General features: G+C 46.1%; 1 protein-coding gene across 1 annotated transcript in view; it reads left to right on the top strand.

Moving 5' to 3' along the window:
* The first annotated feature begins 2,606 nt into the window (after positions 1-2,606).
* The window catches only part of LOC105432546 (uncharacterized), a 70,013-nt gene continuing 50,929 nt past the window's right edge, over positions 2,607-21,690 (top strand). The window contains exon 1 of the mRNA XM_011647399.3: positions 2,607-6,603. The gene's annotated coding sequence lies outside the window, so the exon portion shown is untranslated. The remainder of the gene's footprint in view (positions 6,604-21,690) is intronic.

Raw genomic sequence — 21,690 nt, 5'->3', positions numbered from 1 at the left:
TCTAGTGCCTATTTAATATCGAAAAATAAATGAGATATCTAAACGTGGACAGCACCGCGAACAATAAACATCTCGAGTCCGGAGACGACGTGGCGCATGGGCATTGTCGTCGGCACGATGATTCGCTCTTCGCATGTGATGCACGAATGTTATATGCAGCCACCACGGTGTGTTTCGTGAATATTCATGATTTAAACGCTTTCGTGGACAACAGCGAAGGACCGAGAAACGAAAATTTCTACGCATGGTCACGTCAATATTCAACGTTAGGAGCGCGGTGCATATCAATGTGTGAGGACCAAACAACTCCACATAGTTGCTGACGTTTTTTCAAACTTTCATTGCAGATGCATGTGCATGAATAATGACTACTAATTTTGAATTTTTATATTAGTTCTCAATATTATATCTACAAATATTATTCGAATATATATTTTACATTCGATTCACCCTAAATTAAATAGTAAGCTGAATTAGAGTATAAAGTTGATAATTTTTTATCAAATTAGAATTAACGAAAAATTGATGCAATGTTCCATAAGTTGAGATCAATAGCTCAGGAGATGATTAGGGACTTAAAAACAATGCATTTTTGGATTTATGTTCATACCAACTTTATTCTTGTTTTTGGATCCCCAATCATCTCCCGAACAATTGACCTCCACTTTTGAAATACCCTGTATAAAAAAAGTGTCCGATATTAGCGCTTAGCTTCATGGATATATTGGAATTCATTTGAGATTTGGTCGCTTCATCTTCGATTCGCGCGTTTCGCAGACTGCGAGAGACTCAATTCGCGTACTTCGTTCAGTTTTACGTCAACGTGCGTGTTAAACGTTCGCGACTTCTCGTTGGCCGCGGTAGTTGGGCCAAGTAGTCGTGTACGTCATACATCGCGAAACATCCGGTGCTCTGGACGCGCCTCGCGAACTCAACGGCCCGTTGCGAACCCGGGACGCCGGAGTTCGCCGCCGTTTTCCGCCGAGAGGATGGAATATACACACGCCTCTCTCTCGCATGAGATATCCAATCACACCACGTTCGTGAGCAGTTGTGCCGGCCAGCGTATACTTATCGCGAGTCGCGCGGACTCACAGGTGTTAAGTGCATGCCTATCTACGCGGCTAAGTATACAGGCGGCACGCAAACCCTGCCAAATTAACACGCAAAAGTCACGAATCGCGGCTAGCCTCGCCTTCGATCCTCGAGCCGCTCTTTCGCACGAAGCGAGGAATAGATCCCTCGGTTTTGCCGAAGATTCCCGCGGGTTAAGCGCAGTAACGCAACTCTCATCGCACGCATTTAGATAGATAGTTACTCGATAATTGGAGGAAAGAAACTTATCTTTTGAACCGTCAATTTTTTTTTTTTTTTTATTATCGCGCTGAGAATTTATTGTCTTTTTTCCTTAAAATGAAACGGCGAATTTTTGTGATGTGATTGTGTGTGTGTGTGTCTTTGAGGCTCCGTTTGGGGCAAAAGCGCAGGAGTCAAATTGGCAGGATCCGTAAATTCCGCGGTGGACGTGCCCGTTCTTGGAACAAGAGCGTCGGTAATTGAAGCGGACGCAATCGGGAGAACTGAGGTGCCGAAACGGGTCTTAAACGGGTTCCAAAGATGAGATAAGGACCTCGTAATACCGGGCGAGATAGATCGCGCGCGAGCACACGTATAGGGAGGAAGCGCCTCGGGCCGTGTCATATTTTACGACTCATTTCGGTATGTCCTCTCTCGCACCATCGCGGCCTTAAATTCAAACGGATATATTTGGCGACGATGCTTTCAAAGATCGCTCAACATCATCCGCGCGTAACCTTTTGGTCCACGTTCACCCGCGGTAAAGAGCGTCATAATTCCGAAAGTAAGTGCGCGTAAATCAGTTTGTGCGTACCTCGGCGCGTCGTGTACTTTGACTTTCAACGAAAGTTTCTAACAACAAGTTTCGAGCGACGATGATAATTTTATAGATGCGCCAGCGAAGATTACGTCAATCTCCTACGGCCGTTCTACAGCAAAGTAGATAAGCGTGAATGAGCAACAACCAATCACTTTAATATCCTCGACATTTTACGAGTTACATGACTCTATTCATTTTGTAGACTTTGCCAATTTTAACATTTTTGTTTCATTGCCAATACCTGTATCGTTAAGCAAAGATAAAGACATATGCGAGAGAGAGTTCAATTACTTAACAATATCCTTTGACCACAGCCATTAAACGGCGCGTCCATGTTGTAGACAGACTTCTTGATAGTGAGCGGGTATCAGCTTTCGAGAGACGCGGACTAAACGTGGGTTGACTTTAACGAAAATTAAATCCCGCGTAATTTCGCCGCAATTAAGCGCAGACCGGTAATTTGCGTGCCTCTACGTAGCAATCTCTCGCGGTATTTTTAGTGCGAGAGCGCGAGCGAGCGAGCGAGCGAGCGAGATCTCGGTTTTAGGATCGAGATAAGCGGATCTCGTCGAGAAATAAGTAGTTTAAGACAGTTCGCGTGGCCGGAGATTGGTCTGACGCTGACGTCGTTCACCACCACGCCGAGAGTGGGGCGGTGTTTTATGCACGGGGCCCTGGGTGTTGTGCATCGCGGTACCCACAGGTGCATCCCGGCCGCTCGGTCGGAGCACATCGAACCTGACGGTTCCGCGCCGGATGGACATGAGAAAAATCGCGAGAGGTGTTGGAGTGCTGCTTGCGTGTGATTTACGTGTGACGAAATGTTATCGGCGCGATAAACGACGGATTCGAAGGCGCGAGGCGTGCCGATGTTATCGCGAATAATCGATGTGCGAAATTAATTCGGCGGCCCGGTGCGACGATCGACCGGTGTTTAAATTTACGGAATGAAAACGATGCGCGAAAATAAAGCTTCCCTGTTTGGAATCTTTCGGAACATTACATGAGACTTTCGGGAAGAAATCGCGGCGCGACTTTCTACAACGAGCACTCTCGACGTATCGGGTAGAAATAATAACGACGACGTGATCGCGTTAGCGAAGATTGACGATTGATGTACCTCGGAAATGTATTATCGTCGACAAGTGTACGTGTTTCACATTTCGCATTAATCGTGTGCTATTTGTATAAATGCTTTGAACGAGATGAAAAGATAGAGGAATATGATCTTACAGAAATTTATCGTTCCAATTCCGCTCGTCGATAAGTGATACTTCATGTAGACGCGCGAGCAGATAAAATATTCAGATTTCTATTTGTTTGAAAGTATTCGTAAGTCTGTAGTCTACAGACAGAAAAATATATAACGTCGTTTTAACACTTTACTTCACAACAAAGTGAACAAGATTTGCGATTTATCTAGAAATTCACATTTCATCGAATTATCATAACAAAAATTATGTAAAAAAATGTTACATAATCTATCGTTACATTTATTGAATTTCCGTAGTTATACAAATTATGAGTGATATTAACAATGTACGGCATGAATCCACGCCGTGCGGGAAGCCGCAGTTCGTTAATGAAGCGTCAGACTTCGGCGCGAGAAGCTGCTTCGGGACCGAAAGGGTAGACGCGGATCGCGGAGATCGGGCGAAAAAACTCGCTTGTTATTCGCGTGCCGGTGGGATCCCGTCGTCGGCACCGGGGATGTCGGGGCATCCCGACGCGATGGTGGGGCAGCACCTAGGTGCCAGTGGTGCGGGGAGAGCGGGAGCGGGCGACGTGCCGTGCTTTGGGGTTCCGTCTGGTGGTGGTACCGGCGATCCGTGAGAGGAACCGACCGATGCCGATGCGCTCGTGTCGCGCTGTGGCGAACCGGCGAGAGAAACACGGACAGAGCGCGCGCGGCCAGCGCACATCGCACTCGCAACGCGCGCAAGCCACAACACACTCGCTCAACGCTCACGCTCGCGCCGCGCCGCCAGTCAGCGTCGGTCGTCGCCGGTGCTTCCACGGCCGTCCCCGCCGTATGGCCATGCGTCACCCCGTCGACCTGGTCACGATCGCAGGAGTACACATCGTCGATCGCCGAGACGAGTCCACCCCGACGCGCGCGGGGACGTGCGACAAGCGCCGCGGCTCACCCCGAAGGGAACAGCGGGCGAGAACAGCACGCATCGCCGTACGTTGCGAGCGTAGCAATCGCGCCGGAGGATCGTCGCGTCGTGAGACCATCGGCGAACAGTCGCTTGCACGAGCCGCGAGATCACTCTCGCGACGAAGCTGATCGTATGCGTATTGGATTTTTTCTCGCTGGCTTTAAGGAAGATCTATCGCGCGTCTAAAAAACATCCCCGAGAGGACTACCTGCCCGAAGTAACTTTCACGCCCTACCGGCACTCGCATCCCCCGAAAGAAAGTCGTCGCTGCGCGCGGCACCCGCAGCGGGAGGACCTCGCCTATCGCCGCGTCGCTTCGGCTGAAGCGAGTCAGTGCTACTCCCGATTTCCGCGCGCGAGTGCCGCCACCGCCGCCGCTCTCGTTTCTCGCGTCGTCGAGGACGGGTTACAAACACGTATCGGTTTCCGATTTCACGACGTGTTAAATTCTGAATTGTTAATCCGCGCCGATTCGTCACTCCGAAGAAGCGCAGCAGTGATTTTCTGCCGAATGGGTTAAGAAAAAGAAAAAAAAAGATCCGTGAAAGTGATCGCGATTAAGTCAAGTGCCAAGGAAGGATAATCAAAGAGGTGTGGTGCGGAATCTCTCGCTTTCGGAATCTGTTCCGGGCGACGAATAACGTTCGTAAAATCTGTGAAGTGACACGCGTGTCGCGCGTATCGAGCTCCGTATGTCGCGATCGTTCGCGCTCGCGATACCAGCTTGACGCCTCGATCGCATGAGAGGAGACTCGATACCTCGAAACTACGACGACGAAGTCGTTTCCTGTGTGCATCGCGTTAACGCGTTCCGCTGCTACCGTTCGCTGCACATCGAATCGCGAGACCGCGCGAGGACGACACGCGGGTGCGAACGCTCCTTGGCACGGTTACGTAAACAGGCGCCGACGATCGTTGCGCGCCGGACTGACCAGGAGGTGGTTTTCTCGCGGGAGGAAGTGAGCAGAAACGCGCGCGGCCGGGGGTAAAAAGGGAAACACGCGAGAGAGCGCCGCGAGACACGTGTCCATTATCGGCAATTGCGCCGATCGAGAAAATCCTGTCCTGTCTCCGAAACGACGATCTCTCCGACGAGCTGCCTTCTCCGCGAGCGATCGACGGAACTACCGCGGGGAACGCTTTCGACACGACGATGATGACAACGATGACCGATGGAATATCATCGATCATCTCTCGGAGCGGTGTTCCGCCAATGATACGCCGGGCGTCAACGTAGCGTCGTCGCGCCATCGACAATCGCTATTTTATCGCCGAGAGCGCTCGAGATAGCTCGAGAGAACGCAACGGCGGTGCGATCACGATTCGTCATTCCCGCCGAGGGAAGGAATAATTACGGGAGGAGAGAGAACGCACTCGGGAGTCTCCGTTGTCGGGATCGGGGAACAGCAGCATCGAGACGCGATCGAGGAAGGAAATAACGTATAGCCCTCCTCTTGATCGGGATCATCGTATATCTCGTGGTGGTAAATGCGCGGAAATTATGCATCTCGCGTTTCTCCACGCAAAGAAACGGAAACTGCAGGCAGGAGCGAGCGAGAAACGCGTTTACATGCCGAGCTAATACGCCCGTTGCGCTTCCTTCTCATCTACGATCTTCGTCCCGCCTCTCGTTACCGCGGTGAGGAACCGTGTGCTTCGTGACGTCGATGCGGATTTTCAAAATCGCTCCGGTGTCCGAAAAGTGTTAACGTGTCTATTCACGAGACAAAGGTGTCCGTACCGTGTCGCCCGTGTTTGCGTAATACGTTACACGCGTTCTCGCGTGTGTTACAAGAGTGCCACTCCGCCGCGCCTCGTCTTTGAAAATTCGCTCGGGGGGAGGGGGCCCCCACCGGTCCTTCGTGACCCATGCGATTCGGGGAAGCTCGCGGACGACCATCTGTGATTTTCTCGGAAGCTCGGGAAGAACAGCCATGCGATAATTATGCGTTCCGACAAAGGATAACGTGTCGATGCAACGATGTGAGATAGAGAGAGAGAGAGAGAGAGAGAGACGCTTCGGACCTGACTTACGTCAAGAGTGAATGGAAGCCGTGCGAGATTTGAAAACGGCGAAAGTCATTCGGGGATTCAAGGCGAACGAATTTTTCGATCACGCTCGTCTGACGTAACGACGAGGAAGAGGATCGAGTGACACATCTCTCGGCGGAACACGCGAAACGTCCGGTACCGTTATTCGAGCTCGTACGCTCGAGAATCCATTTGCTTAGATCTCGAGAGCAAACCCACCGACAATAATATCTCGAGGAGTGTACACGTCGAGTAACTTGCGCGACGGCTCGCTCTTTTTTACTTCACACGAGCCGCTCGCAAATACCCTTAATCGTTGCGCCCGACCGGATCTTCCTTCAAGATCTTCGTCCGAGGATTCTGAAAAGAAAAATCATAGGACTCTCCGTGAGGATTCGTTAGACACCGTCGAGAAGAACACGTCCGTAGTGCCTGACGCCGCAGAAACTGGAAACCTCGATTGGTGGACTTAGAGCTACTGCTACGCAGAAATCCCTAAGTTGCCTCGTCCTGGTAAGTGTTCTTAAGAAATTACGCGTTTAAACGATTTAACGTTTCAAGCCCTACGACGTAAAACGTCGCAAACGTTTGCATATTTACTTTGAATACGTGACACATATCTGAACTCTATGTGAACTCAAAAGACGTAATATATTTCTCGTAATTGTCGTATAAATTACACGAACCGGAGTATCAACGTTGATCTGGATCTATTCTCACGGCTGAGTGAAAATATTTCGCATTAATTATTCACTCGCCGGATTTGTGGAATCGTTGACAGGATGATTTGTTGATTGACCGCCGTCGCCGACCACCGAGTCGCGCTGTTAATTTTTCGCGCCGCGTGTCGAAATTAACATAATCAAGTATTCGAGGTTAGGAACGAGGCACCGAGCTAACGAGTCTTGGATAGATAAGAAAAAAAGGGAGGCAAAAACGCGGGAAACGCGATATCCTTGCGGACGCGTGCGTGCGTGCGTACGTGCGTGCGTGAGAGGCTTTATCTTGACGTCATCGGCCGCATGCAACGCAAACAATTTGAGGGAGACGTTCAACCTTCTGAACGCGTGCGCATTTCGACGACGATTATCCATGTAATACCATTGCGAGAAATAATAAATGCGCGCATCGAACGAAAATGAAAGAGGCGCGAGACTGAGAGAGAAAATTCCAAAAGGTACGAGAGAGAAAGGGAAAAAGGGGGAGGAAGATACATAGCGATATACGAGGTGTATCCGGCATTTCTGCTCGATGATAGATCGTTAATAAAATTTTAAAAATAAATATTACTTCTCTGCCGGATAACTGGATCGTGGAATTTGTCATTTTTTCTCAAACGCTTACCGTTCTAATTTTTATATGATATTTTTTTAACGTTAGAAAAATGCGATTGGGTAAAGTCACTCTGTACAAACGACGCGAGCGTGAAACGTGAGATCGTAAATCGTGGTTGCACCGTTTCACGGGATACGCCCCGTTAACTCGCGGGTTAAACGGCGCAATCCGCCCATCTTTCGGGGTGAGCTCGGAGAGCTCTTCTTGTTTGCTCGTTACTTCTCTCCTCCCCCCCCTCTCCCCCCTCGGAATCGGTACGCAGAATCGGGGGAGGAGATCTTGCTTGACCTCTCGTCGATTTCCGATCGGGTTAAGCAAACATCGGTCGGTTCTCACCTCTATCTCTGTAATGGCTGTAATTTCGGCAGCTTCCCGGTCCTCCCCCTCCCCCTTTCTCCTCCGTGCCTCCTTTTTTCTTCTCGATTTCACGTACGCGTACGCGCAGATTGCAGAGGCCGATCGCGGCGGGTTTGATTGCACGGCGTGCGACCGTCGATTTATTAACGCTCTGAGCGCTTCGCTATCCCTCTCTTCCTGCCTGCACATCGATCTCACCAAGTGAAGTAAAATCACCTACCCTGAGGTGTAACATTCTTACGTCCTCTCTCGCGAAATATAGTCAACAAGGTACGCCACACGTTACTTCATGCCGCCACATTTCTTCGTATCGAGTCTTTTCAAGATCTTTTAGGGTGGATTTATCTTTCGACAAATCTTCACTTACTCTCATTCTTCCGCGTTCTTCTTTTTAGTCACAGCTAATTAAATTTACCGGAAAGTGGTCCTTAATCAAACGAAGTGTCCATATCGAATCCTGTAACTTAGCAAAGCGACGATGTATCAGCTACTCATCGACTTCTATGTTTCGCGAGGCCGGGATAGGACGATAGGGAGAGAGGGGAATTTATTAATCGCCGCTGTCTGTGATACAAATGACTAGCCATTAAATCGCATTTTATTATTGGTTTTGCGCGACGCCAGTCGTCTGCACGTGTTGCACGCGTGTCGATTAATCCCCCTTCTATATGCAAACACCTTGGGCGCGATGCCAGCGAGAGGAGACGGAGCGAATGGAGTTGCATGGAGGTGCAGCGAGGTGCACATCCGACATGCGCGCGAGCGCGCGTCTGAACGTCGACTTCGGTGAACATCATCCAGCGAGACTCATGATGAACGACGCATTTTCCGCGCAACATGTTATCACGTGTCAATAGCGGCTTTCAGGGATTTTTATCTGCTCGCGCGCGCGAGCAGTGACACGTCTCGCTCGTTCTCACTTTGGAACCGGTATTACCCCATTATATAAAGTAGATGCCGCGCGTACGCAGAACATGTAAGTTACATTGAAACGAGTCTAAGCGAATAAGTCACCGAGCTTCGCGAGCCGATTTACTCTCAGGTCTATCCGCTAATCCGTCGCTATTAATTACAATCGTTTAACGACGACACGACGACCATCCTCGATATCGGCGTAAAAGAGTGTTATCGGAGAGCGATCGCGTTTAAGTGCGAGAAAAGAGTGAAACTATATGTCTTAAGCTCAGGTTTATCTAAGCACTCGACAGATATACATATATATATACACACATATATATATCGCATTCACACAAATTTTTGAAGTAGCTCGCTCGGAATTGCGCGATATTGCCTCTAAACGCGAACGACATACATCTCCTCGCGGAGGAGAGGCACTTTCCAAGATAGGCGCGAAAAGTGTATATAAATATAATTGCACGTACGAAAAGATAACGAAGTCATCCGAGGCAATCAGCGCGCTTCGCGTTGCGCGAATTTCCACTCGATCACGCGTGATTAATAATCGACGTCTCGAGGTGCACGTCGCGCACTTTTTTATTTCTTCTCTTTCTTCTCTCTCTCTCTCTCTTTTTTTTTTTTAAACAACAAAGATTTTATTGTTGCAAGTCACAGAACGCCCCGGACGGGGCGTTATCCTGAACCGATGGCCTTCGTTAAGTGTGACAACGCAGATTCCGCGACGTTTTTTCGTCTCGGTGAAATTAATTATGATTTTTCCTTCGCCCTTGTGTCTCATCCTGCGATGAGGCGCAAAATTCGTCGACGTCAATCGGATCCCGCGAGGGATTCGAGGGAAGCACGGTACGGTTTGTTTAGCCACGTCCGTCCGCACGGCCGAAAACATGCAAGCGTATTAAACTCGCGGGATCCATCGCGAGGGTGGGGATTAGCTGTGAATGAAACTAACCACTACGCTCTGGCTGAATGGGCAACCGCCGCGGGGAGAGTGGAGTATATTTCCGTTCGTGTTTATAGGCGCGGATGTGGCCGGAGGTACCGTCGGGACATTTGAAATGTAGCAGATCCGCCGTGGCGGGTCTAAGGGTGGCTAGGGTAGTACGGCGTAAAACGCGAGAAAGAGGGTATCCTGCCCACCGACTGTCGTCGTACAAATAACGACGACTATTTTCAGCCACACTGTTCGCGACCGCGTTTTCGACTGCGATTCCTTCGCGAGGAAGGGGGGAGGGAGTGAGGGGGATCGTATCGTAGCGTGAAATTTATGTGCGACTGGACGACGCCAGGTTATTATCCGCTAAGTAGCCGATGGAAATTCTCGTTAACGTCGCTCACGCGGCCATTATCCGCGTGTCGTTAATTCTTTCGATGTCGCCGTCGCTCGCGGGGAACATCGATCTCGCGGACGCGATGACAAACGCCTCGATGGAGATATACGTCAAGCCCACGTCTCGTTCGCGTGTTCGCGCGCCTCCTCGTCGTTCCCATCGTGAAATCGACGATCCTACGCGAAGCTGCGGATAACGAACGGTGCTTTCAATAGAGACATCCTATCGAGACAGTCGCACCTGTATTCTTTCGCGACGCCCACGCGGGCGCCACGTCCTGTCAGGACGCAGAAGGAGGCCGGGAGAGGCGGAGAACGGCCGTCTCTCTTATCTGCTGGAATGTATACTCGATAACGGCTTGTCCGATAATATTTCTCGCGGAGTTCCGCGGAGACGAACGTGAACGACGAGATCGTAGAAAAACGAGTCTAGTGTCTTTCTCTCTTTTTCCTCCCCGCCGCACCCCACGGAAGATGTATGTATGTTGCGTTATCGAGGAGAGCGCGCGAAACGATCTCCTATCAATCGTCAGGAGATATCAGCTAGCGCGATTTTTAGCGCGACGTATCTGTAATGTTCTCGCGATTCTTGAAAATGTATTATCATCCGTTCGCGAGATTAGCAATCTTCTCCGGTATATTTCGCAGCGTGCGATTGTTGTTAATATTTTTACGGAGTAAACTTACGTTAACCGGAAATGAAGCGAGCGATCTCTCGATCGCGTTTGGTAAAACGAAGACTACATTTGACTACATTTATCGTTTTTCTCCTTTCCCATCGATTTCGACGTTCTTCCAATCTGGATATCATCGAGATGATAGAAGTGAGAAATCGCGACGTTGGCAGATCGATGTATTTCGCGATACGGACGAGTGAAAGTCGCGAGTGTGCGACACAATCGTGCATATTATATTCTCGCCAGCTCGTTCCTGACGAAACTGCCGACGATCGTCAAAAAGCCGATTATCGTCGGCGGAACCGGCCGGATCGGTCTTACGGTACCGTTCACCTACCGTTACCGGCACACGCCGTGGACCAATGGCGCGGTGCGAGCCCGTCGATTGGTCGATCGCGACGCAATTAACGAGATAAATTTACCTGCGAGGTGGAACGACCGGCCGCGGCCGCGCGGCGGAGACGCGATCAAAATCGCGCCGGCCGGCTTCTCTCGGCGATTCGCAACGACGGATTCGTCGCGGCCGCGATAATTTGCGAGCGTCGTCCCTAAGTAAGTCGATCACCGGCACCGGCACCGGCACCGATCGACCGAAATAGCCCTGTGTGTAGGGCTCGGGATTAATTAGTCATGCCGCGTGCCGCGCGTGACAGTCCGGCGGAGCTGTCCGTCTTTCCGTTTCGCGCGAAATCCCGTCGCGTTTTCGTCGCGGCTGCTTATCCGCTTTAACGTATTAACCCGACAAGCGTGCGCCCGACTACGAGGCATGCGGCGAATTTGCACGCTTCACCCCGAATGATCTCGCCCCGTGGATGAATCACGTTAGCTGAACGCGCCGGACGAGTCCTCCGTTTTAGACACGCGTTCATTAGAAATAATAAACTGCGTGATCCAATTCCACCGGCATTTCCATGGCATTTCTCGAAAAGCTGTCTTTAATAATCGGATCTCACATGATTCGTTCCACATGATTTTTTTTATTTTTCCTGCTTGAATCGATCAACAGAAAAAAATGAATTTGATCATCTGACACGTTTCGTGATTTGTCTTGTTTTTGTAAAATTTTATTTCAATTTTACACGTAGAAACACTGGCGTTCAACGCTTTTGCGTTTCGTTATTTCAAGAAGCAATATATCATTTCGTATCGTGTTTTGTCGCGCTTGAATTCCTACAATCTATTCGTCAACGATGCAATGTCTGAATCCGATCTCGACGTCAGAATAAATTATAATTACATGAATGAGAAATATGAAATATAATTTATATACTAATATTATAAATATAATATATAAAATATTATAAAATATTTGTTTGCTTGAATTAATTCACATACTTGCTCTAATTATTTCTGACATTTATGACATTCCGACACACATGATCCTCATTGTCGTCGACATCTATTCGCATTATTAACTCGCAAATAATTTTTATCAACCATAAACGAGTAATCAAATATGTGTTTTGGAGTACTTCAGTGCTTTGAGACGATATTATTGTGTTCCGTCAATTAGTAATTGACGTACGACATAATCGAGAATGATTCGCTAAGTACTCCGAGAAGTACGTCGAGAACGCCGGAAGGAGACAAGGGGTGCCGTTGTCACTTGAGTTGACAAAAGATATGAGCCACGTGCATCCTCGCCCTTCCGAGAACGAAAATATTCAAATGAAAAATAAACGACGAAGCATTCGCGACGACGTTGGTGTTACACGGTAGTGAAATACCGTGCTGAAGAAGCGCGCGCGTCTCCGAGTGACGGCGAAGCACTTCGATGACACGTCGGCATATTCAAATTTAAGTACGGCGTACTCGACGCGAGAAGACGGGTGACGTACAACACCGCGAGTATTATAATTCCCGTTTCTGTGGACACTTTCTCTTCACGACTTGTGTATCCCATCCGACGGGAAACCTCCCGCTCCGGGAATTATCCTCCGGGGAGAATTTCAAAGACGCGGCACGCTCGTGTACGGATAAAATTCGTGTCGAAATCGTCGTTACGAGAGGATTCAAATACGCCTTCGCATAGTTTAGCGTTAGATTCCGACGTGACATCTACGATTAAATTTCGAGACTTACGCACGAGCGCCGCTCGAATATTGGCCGATGTTCGTCAGACGAGCGTAAATGGGGTGGGGAATTTAAAACGGCATGCGCCACCTTGCATAGCAGTACGTTACGGATTTTTTTCTCATTAGGCACACGTATTTGTCTCATATGGAACATTCTATCTCTAAGATAACGCACATCGGGGCTCTGTTAACCGTCTTAACCGATCGATGACGCCCGTCCTCGATGCGTCCCGAGCATCGAAACCGCGACTCTCGTAGGCGTGACTTACGACGCGGATACTCGCTGAGAGACGTAGACATTATCATAACTTAGCGCGGCTAATTGGACACAGCGGGATGACGATCGCTCGAAGATATCATCAGCGATCATTACGGCGTCTCGCGCGGAAACGGAAACCCGCCTCTTTCGCAACTGTAATTTCGTCGATGTTATGTCACTCGGATGCAAATCGTGCTCATCTCGACGACGCGTATCGAGACGGTGTACAACACCAAACCGTTTACATCGTCTCGATCGCGAGACGAGAGATAAAGCGGTAAATGAATGAAGATTTGAATGTCCAACGTTTCCGTGAGATGTAATAATCAATCATTCGCTTAGTGGATTGCCCGCGTGACACGGTAGGTTTCTGCATGGCGGAGAGGGACACCTGAAGTAAATTTGCCGTTACTACCGTCAATGTATTCCAGGCGTATAGATGAATTATGCATTTCTGTAATTAAAGTTATCGTACATTGGTTACGCGCGTATCGTTAACCGCGCATAAGAATTGCGGTCACTCGGCACGCGAATACCGCGACCGTCTAGGGTTTAGCGTCGCGCGAGTGTCATAATTCATAACGGTCGCGTCGTACGGGAAGGGTCGTTATCGGGGAATTTTTGCAATATCATACTTTGGTTACGGTGAACGCGCCCGTGTGTTCGGCCGCGAACCGGCTACGAGAGTCGCCACGGCGATTTCCATCTTGAAATTTGCATTACCGTTGCATCGCGCGGCATTTCTTTGCACCCTCTCCGAAATGCAATACTGTAAAATCTCCTTATATACCTTTCGGCTAATTTAGCTTCATCTATGTCTCGCGACGCCTCGCGACGTTTTGCTCGTGCGCGAGCCACGTGACGTGTTTTTTTTTTTTTTTTTTTGTAACGCGAATCGTTCGCGGTTTAACGTGGCCGTTTTGCGGCAAACTTTGCCGTCGGCGAGTACCGTTGCGAGAGGTGCAAATTAAACGGCGATTAGCGGGTGAAATTCACGGCTCCCGTCTGCAAAGCGATTATTATAAAGACGTTTGCGATAAGTTTACGAGTGTCTTGGTCTCGGAAGGATTGCCATTACGCAGATAATATTTATTTCCGTCTGGCATATTATGCCATATAATACCCTCGGAGGATTACTTTACTGAAGAGTATCTTAGATAACATTTGGAGTCAGAAGGATACGGTTTCTGTATTCACGATATTATGTTATTTATCAATAGCTTCAATTTTGTAATATCAACCGTCTTGCTTATTTCAATACAATTAGGTTTTTTAATACTTTAATATTTTAATAATAGTAATAATTATTAATATATCCTGTACGTATCGTCATCAGTTTTTGATCTAAGTCAATTGCTAAGTAGCAATAATCAAATAGAGATTTACGTAATTTTTAAACACAATAATTATTACATTAATTAATATTTTAATTTAGCCATAGCGTAAAGCAGGTTTCTTGATTCGCTGCATTTCTTGCATTCTTGATGTACAGTTTAGCGAGAATTATGAATAGACATATTGTTAGAAAAACACAAAAAAATACTTTCGATTGGATTCTCGACGATCACGTACGACATTATATCGACATTATATTATAAGTGACATATAAATTCATGCATTTTATCGTTCATCATCCTTCGGTTTTTACTTCGGCACATTTTGATTGCTTTGCGATATAATTATATTCACATACACCCGCTCTTTACGATCTCTTTTTTCCCCATCGTCGCGTTTCCTTCCAAGTTTACTCCTCGGAATAGTTTTCTGTTTGTTTAACATGCACGATTATTTACGCTCACCTATAAAGCAGACCGATAAAGAGACACTTTTTACGACGTGGCTCTATGAAAAGCGCCACTTGACATTTTCCAGACACGTCGTTAGCGTGTCGATATTTTACGTTACGTATCTTCGGTTAAATACAAGAGTTCCTTTTATTAGACCACTGCGACTAGTTTTGAATGACTCGGTTTGACGCAATGATTCGGTTCGTCGAGAGGGATACACAAGACGATAATCGCGCGATCGTTAATCTCATTTCATGGAACTGATTTTGCCGTTCGAAATATATACAGCGAGATAATTTGACGACGACGAAGAACGATCCTTGAAGCAGGTCTACCTGGCCTGGCACATTTCATATTATTTCATTGTCGTTGCACTTTGTATTGTCTTGTCATCTCGAGTAAGTGATTGTTCAATTGTTTGTACGTGCGTTCAATAAATCGGACGGATCGTCGTGTCCGTAAACACGTCGTTGGAGACACTTATCGTCAGGGGACGCTTATCAAAATCATAAACGGCGCAGAATTAGTTGGCCAAGACGCGATCGGCATCTTATAGTCATTTATACGTCACTTACGATAAGTGGCGTCGTAAATGCGATTGAATGCAACGTGCGCGTTGCATTCACACAATACGGTGTGTTTCGGAGCACGCCTCGTTGGGAGCTCCCGCGATGAAGCCAATCGCGATCACGCGGAAGATTTGAGACACGGAGCGATGCGATATGTCGATTTATCGCGTTTGCGTTTCGCGTTTAAAAACATTTGAAAATACATTTGATAATCCTGTAAATAATAATCTTTTTAAAAGCGCGAGTGCGATTTACAGGAGGCATGATTGAGGGATTATCTAAAGCCTCGAGGATTACGTGAGGTAAGAATGCAGAATGTAGAATGTTACGAGCGATAAATCATAGGCCGGGATAGAATAAGAGCGAAAAAAGCTGGAGCTGAATATATACGACGCACACACGACGTGATTTCGCATTGCGCGCCAAAGTACGCGCGAGTGGTCTAACCGCCTTCGATTGGCATCGCTCTCTCTCTCTCTCTCTCTCTCTCAGCTTCTCGAGCCGCGCGGCCGTATCCGTCCGCGTTTATGAAAGCCTCGCCGCGTTTATCCCTTCGGCAACAACAAAGTTCGCTTTAACAATCCCGAAGGCGCGAGGGCGCCGCGACACTTCGCGACAACGTGTTCCGCGAATGACAATTGATTTTATAAGTAACGATGTCACTTTACGCCCACTTATGATATACGGGCCGCGCGCACGGGATTGTCCGCGGGTAACGGGGCGACAATAAAATTTTAACGCGGGCATAAAAGCGCCACCGCCTGCCCCCCCCCTCTCTCTCTCTCTCTCTCTCTCTCTCTCGATGCTCGGAGCGGACCCGAACGGATATTTGAGAATACGGTCCTCGCCGCAACGCGACGGCCGTAACAGCATAAATAACGGAAATCCAACGCGACCGTTTTGCAGCGTACGCGCGGCCGATGAATATTTACGCTGACATTTAGACTTCCATTACCCCCGTCTGCTGTATATGTGTGTACGTATGTTGCCCGCGGCAACGAGAGAACAATAGTGCAGTCGCCGTATAACCACCGCGAAGAATCAATCCCCGTGATTTATCGCCGGCCGCGGATAAATAAATAAGTAGCGACCTGGGAGGACCCGGGAAATGATCCCCATCGGGATCCAAAAATTCGCTCTCCCTCTCCCTCGTCAAAAATTTCACGTTACAACTTCACTACGGAGCTTGCGATTTCTCTCGAGCTCTCACCGCCGCCAGAGAGATATCCTTTATCCTTGCGAATCGATTTCTCTACAAATGTAAAGGCGTAAATCAAGGATTTACAGATCAAGGATTTGCAGTTACTCGATCATAACGCGGCGGATTTAATCCGACGGGCACGATCGCCCCGTGATCCCGTGCAAAAATCCCGATCGCCCAGGCACGATCCTTATTCGGCCCCGAGAAAAATTCTAATTACCAGCGCACGATCATTATCCGCGCGCGGAAAAGTCCTGACGATCGGCACACGATCGTTCCGTTTCCTCGAAAAAATTCTGATTACCGGGAAGAGCGAGCGAGGACAGCCGGCATTAATCGGCCGCTAATCGCGCCCGCGCGGGAAGTACCGTTCGATTAATGCCGAGAGCAGCCGGAGGAGAGCAGCGGGCATCTCGCCCGCGTGGATGATGGGCCTAATTTATACGATTATCGTATCCTCGCGAAATCCGCGCGATAATGCCCGTTCGCGAATGACTATGAGACTCATTAGCCACGCGCGTCACTAGCCGTCGTCCTTTTTTTTTTTTGCATGCGACGAGACGCGTTTTATTAGCGCGTATTCTAGCGTCTGCGAACTGCATCAATTAGATGCCGCGAATACATACGAGACTTGATAGACACGTAATTAGCAAATACCAGCCACTTATCCGATCCCCGTATCCGATGTTAAATTATGCGCGCACTTCCTATCTCTCCCCCCCGCTCCCCCCGCCCCCAATCGGAGATACGACAATTTATGTTTGGAACACCGTTTGGAACGCCGAGCTCTCGTTTATGTTATTTATTATCATTGATAGACGGAACGATCACATAATTTTTTTCGCCAGTTACCGCTCTTCGATATATTACGTGAAACTACGCTTTTTCCATCGCAGGTAAACATCGCAATAGTTTCTGAGAATATTCTCGCCATTCTCGCATTTCTGCGATAATCTATCTATTATCTAAGAACACTCTAGATCGCGTGAAAATGTAAAAATATACAATTGCCCTCGCTCGTTCTTGAAATTCTCGTAATCTGAATCTTTTTTTCGCCTCGTTTATTATGTTCACTTTCATACGGGGGTGGGACCACCTACGCCCACGTCGCCCACGTCGAACGTCGATTAGCAACCCGCAATAAGTCACCGAATGCCGTGGCTAGCGGCTATGTGCGTTCCAGCATTACCGGCTCATTTGATTCACACTGTCCGTAATTTTGGCCCTCGCGAAAGAATAATGGCGAAATACGCAGACTTTCACCCGGAGGGAGCCGAGTCTACGGCGCGGGAAGACGGTTCTCGTGGACGATGCACCTGCCGAATTTACATGACACTCGAACTTAAGTCTGTTTAGTTCGATCCACGCGAGACAGTGAACAGTCGCCTATTTTGTTTATTTTTTTTTACAATATCACGCATGTATATTGCAATATAATAACATAATAACATATGTCGACTGTCTATATGACTTAATCATCAAATATGAAACTATTAATGTGATAGATTATATTATAATATAATAATATAATATGATAGATTAAATAATTGTGTTTTTATCCCAAAATTAAATGAGAGAACAGAAGAGATAGAATGAGAGAGCTCGCTTATAATTTTATCTTCTTTATTTTATCAACAGCTGAAGTCCTTTAAAATAACAGAAGCTTCATTAGGCATTGTTTTACATTACAAAGTTGTTAATATTTATATAATAAATAATCGAATTAAATTTCGACAGTTTGTTCCGCATTATTTATAACCAACTGTACAACTTCCGTTTGAAGAAGAGATATATTGCTGATATATGCGGGTTTCTAATATGGCAGAGTAATCATCATAAATATCTAACGGTCGCGTTAAAGAATAAATCAATACGAAATCCTAATACTAAATCTCTGTCGATAAATACATCAATGAAAAATCAACTTCGTTTCCCAGGAATACGTTGGAACAGTATGTACAGTCTACCGATATGCAAATAATGATCGCGGTCGAAGGCTGCTGATTAATATCGCGACAGGTATTAAACTTAGCGTAACGTGAACAGTTGATCGACGCGGTTAAAAATTTTATTTCTCGGCGATAACGCGACGCCGAGTTGAGTGTTCCGAGATTTTGCAATCGTTTAATTTGAAAATCGTCGATTAGCATTTTTAACCTGGCGATCATTTCTCATAATATCAGATACGCGACGTGTGGAAGCCACCGATTTCTCTCTAATCTCGGCTTCACGCGAATGAAAACGCGAGTTGGAGAGGACAGACGCGGAAAAGGAACACGGACGATTTATGCGACGTCTCAACCACGTCGTGTTGTTGGCGATTTAGATTTAGGACTAAGGGGGAAATCCTGATAAATTCTTAGACAAAAAGTAGCGATTTCTCAACGTCCAAAGCCGAACGCGCGTCCGCAAATACGGTAATCACCTATAAATTTACGGATGGACATAAATTTCTTCGGAATTCCGCTTCGTTGATTATTTAAAACAAAACCGTCGGATATGTGATACGCGCAAGATTTCAACCGTAAAGCCGATTCGCATACTCAAAATCGTGACAATGTAAGCTGCAGAGTCGGTTATTAATCAAGCATTCGAGCGTATCCTTCCGCTCTAAATCCTCGCCAAGAAAAATTTTTGACGGAACTCATTGCGTCGCGAACCTAGTCTGCCGTTCTTATATATCTTTTCATTTGTCGCTCGACAGCGATATCGACACGAAACTGTAGATACTAGCGAAAGCGAACAATAGACTATGCCGATTATCAGTTGATTAAACAAGTTGTCTTATTGTACAATGATAATTACAAAATACTCGAAGTCATAAAATAGAGAAGGTAGAATCGTCACGTTTTTTTTTGTTTCAAAATATAAACAACGCGAGAAAATTCCTCGTGTTAATGTATTGCAATTGAAATCCTTTGAATCTTTTATTGTTTAAAATTCCTGTAAAATTTCCGTAAAATTTTGCAATTAAATATGAACTCGTAAAAGTCATACGGCTTTTTTTTAAAGAAAAAAAATCACGTTTTGCATCAAACTCATTTACGAATCATCGTATCTCGTGTAATATTATATTCCAATTGTTTGATTATTACAAAATTAAGTGTCACACACATTCCACGCAGGCTGTTAATTTTTTGTCACAGATACGACACGACGTTATGCGCCATTATTAGCCATTTGAAATAAATGCGTGACCGATATGAAGGTGTCGTTTTACAGCAGAAACGCGTGTGTAATCGATATCGTGATGTTGATTAAAGTATCGTATTCATTAACGCGTAAAATTGCACAGCGTATTTTCGTAATTGCCAAACTGCAAAGGCAATCATTAACATCTACGATATTTAAGTATTAATTGTTGTGACAAAGAACTTCGGGATAAAGGGCGTTAATTAATTATGCCAATTTTTATGAATTGTAATAAAAATCTTTTTTTCTAACAACAGGATAATAGATGATATTTTGTTCAGCAGAATGGGATGATCTTGGGTGTTTTATAATTTTTTATTTTTCTTAATTGAATTTTTCATATATAAATTCGAAACAATCGTTTATACCACTTACCATTATTATCAACAAACTTTCAACGCAGCCCGAAGTTATACTTTTAAATCGATAATCAATTCTGAAAATCGATTACCCCCTTCATTTCCTCTGTACGGAATTCTTTTTTTTTTTTTTAATTGTTAGAAACTGCATCAATGCAAAGTATCAATAGTTTAAAAAAAAAAAGTTGCATCGATCTGATATCAAACTCAAAGGTGCCTGATATTGGTTCAACAGTTCAACAAAGACAAATGACGAGATTAAAAATCGGTGGTTTAGATCGGCATTCCCTAAAGAAGCGTCGTTTGAATTATCGTTAGGCCGGCGCGTCAGATTACTAATTGAACGAATTGATTGTTTCGCCCTTATATCGGGCCAATCGATCGCCCGCCTGAAAGCTTCGGCCATATAATGGCCGCCACGGCCTGATTTACGAACTTTCATTCGATAAAGCGAGTTCCTAGATGCGACAAACCTCTCCGTTCCTCGAGCCGATAATCTCGGGTCGCTTACGTTTCGAAATAATTATGCATGTGACTAGGGACCCCACATCGTATCGCGTGCATTAGATAGATTAGACTTTATTCCGACAATCGTGAGAAAATGAATGGTCACTTAAAAATTATGTATCCATAAAAGCTTCAATGTTTATATTTCACCACGTTTACGGCACGACGTAAATTGACCAAGCTAAGAATAATTTACGTCGCGATTGATCGATCTTCATATATATTATCATTTATAAAATTAAATTAATTTAGTCGAGTCGATATTACTATTGATTATATTAAGTTGTTCCCTTCCAAGAAATTATTGGTTATAGCGAAGCAATAAACTCGTCCTCATTCTATCTGTTTAGATTGATTTCACCAGATTTGTTATTCTCTCTCCGTGAGCATGTGTACGCAATGATACGCAGCGTTTATTTCTGCTCCCCGACGCGATATCTCGCGGAAGTAAATGCATGGCGTTGCCGTTGCGATTACGACGTACGTTCGGTACGGGCAAAGACCGGAGAAATCGATGGATATTGTAATAGATCATTATCAGTCGCAATTTTAACTTGATTTTCTCATCGTGGAGAAACGTTAATCGTATCTCGCATTCGCGTGTTTACACGCTACGTCATTATAGTTCTTGAATCGTTACACGCATATATACCATTGATACATTGGCGAACACGATGTTTCGATTAATTGCGGCTCAAACGATCGATTAATCAGTTAAAAATTACGCAAGACGTACATTATTTTTCATTTAATAATTGTTAATATAATTTTTTTCATCAATACAATTTCTTGAGTTACGTGAGGTTTAATTTTTGTTTAATAGTCTCGGAAGAAAATGTTGAGAACTTTTATTACTTTCGTCGGCACGTTCTTCGACCTTAGTCAATTTGCTCGAATAAGAAATATATAATCGAATAGTCGTATGCACTATGTTATCTTTTTTCTATGATCTCCCTTCTCCTTTTTAGGAGTCTTCTCGGGGACGTACCCCTTTGTCGCCGAGCGTAGGATCTCTCAAAGTTGTTCTCTAATGTCCT

The sequence above is a fragment of the Pogonomyrmex barbatus genome, unplaced genomic scaffold (assembly GCF_055798465.1).
Source record: "Pogonomyrmex barbatus isolate J1 unplaced genomic scaffold, ASM5579846v1 scaffold10, whole genome shotgun sequence".
Taxonomy (NCBI): domain Eukaryota; kingdom Metazoa; phylum Arthropoda; class Insecta; order Hymenoptera; family Formicidae; genus Pogonomyrmex; species Pogonomyrmex barbatus.
Note: the sequence above shows the minus strand (reverse complement) of the source record. Positions and strands in the feature narration are given on the sequence as shown.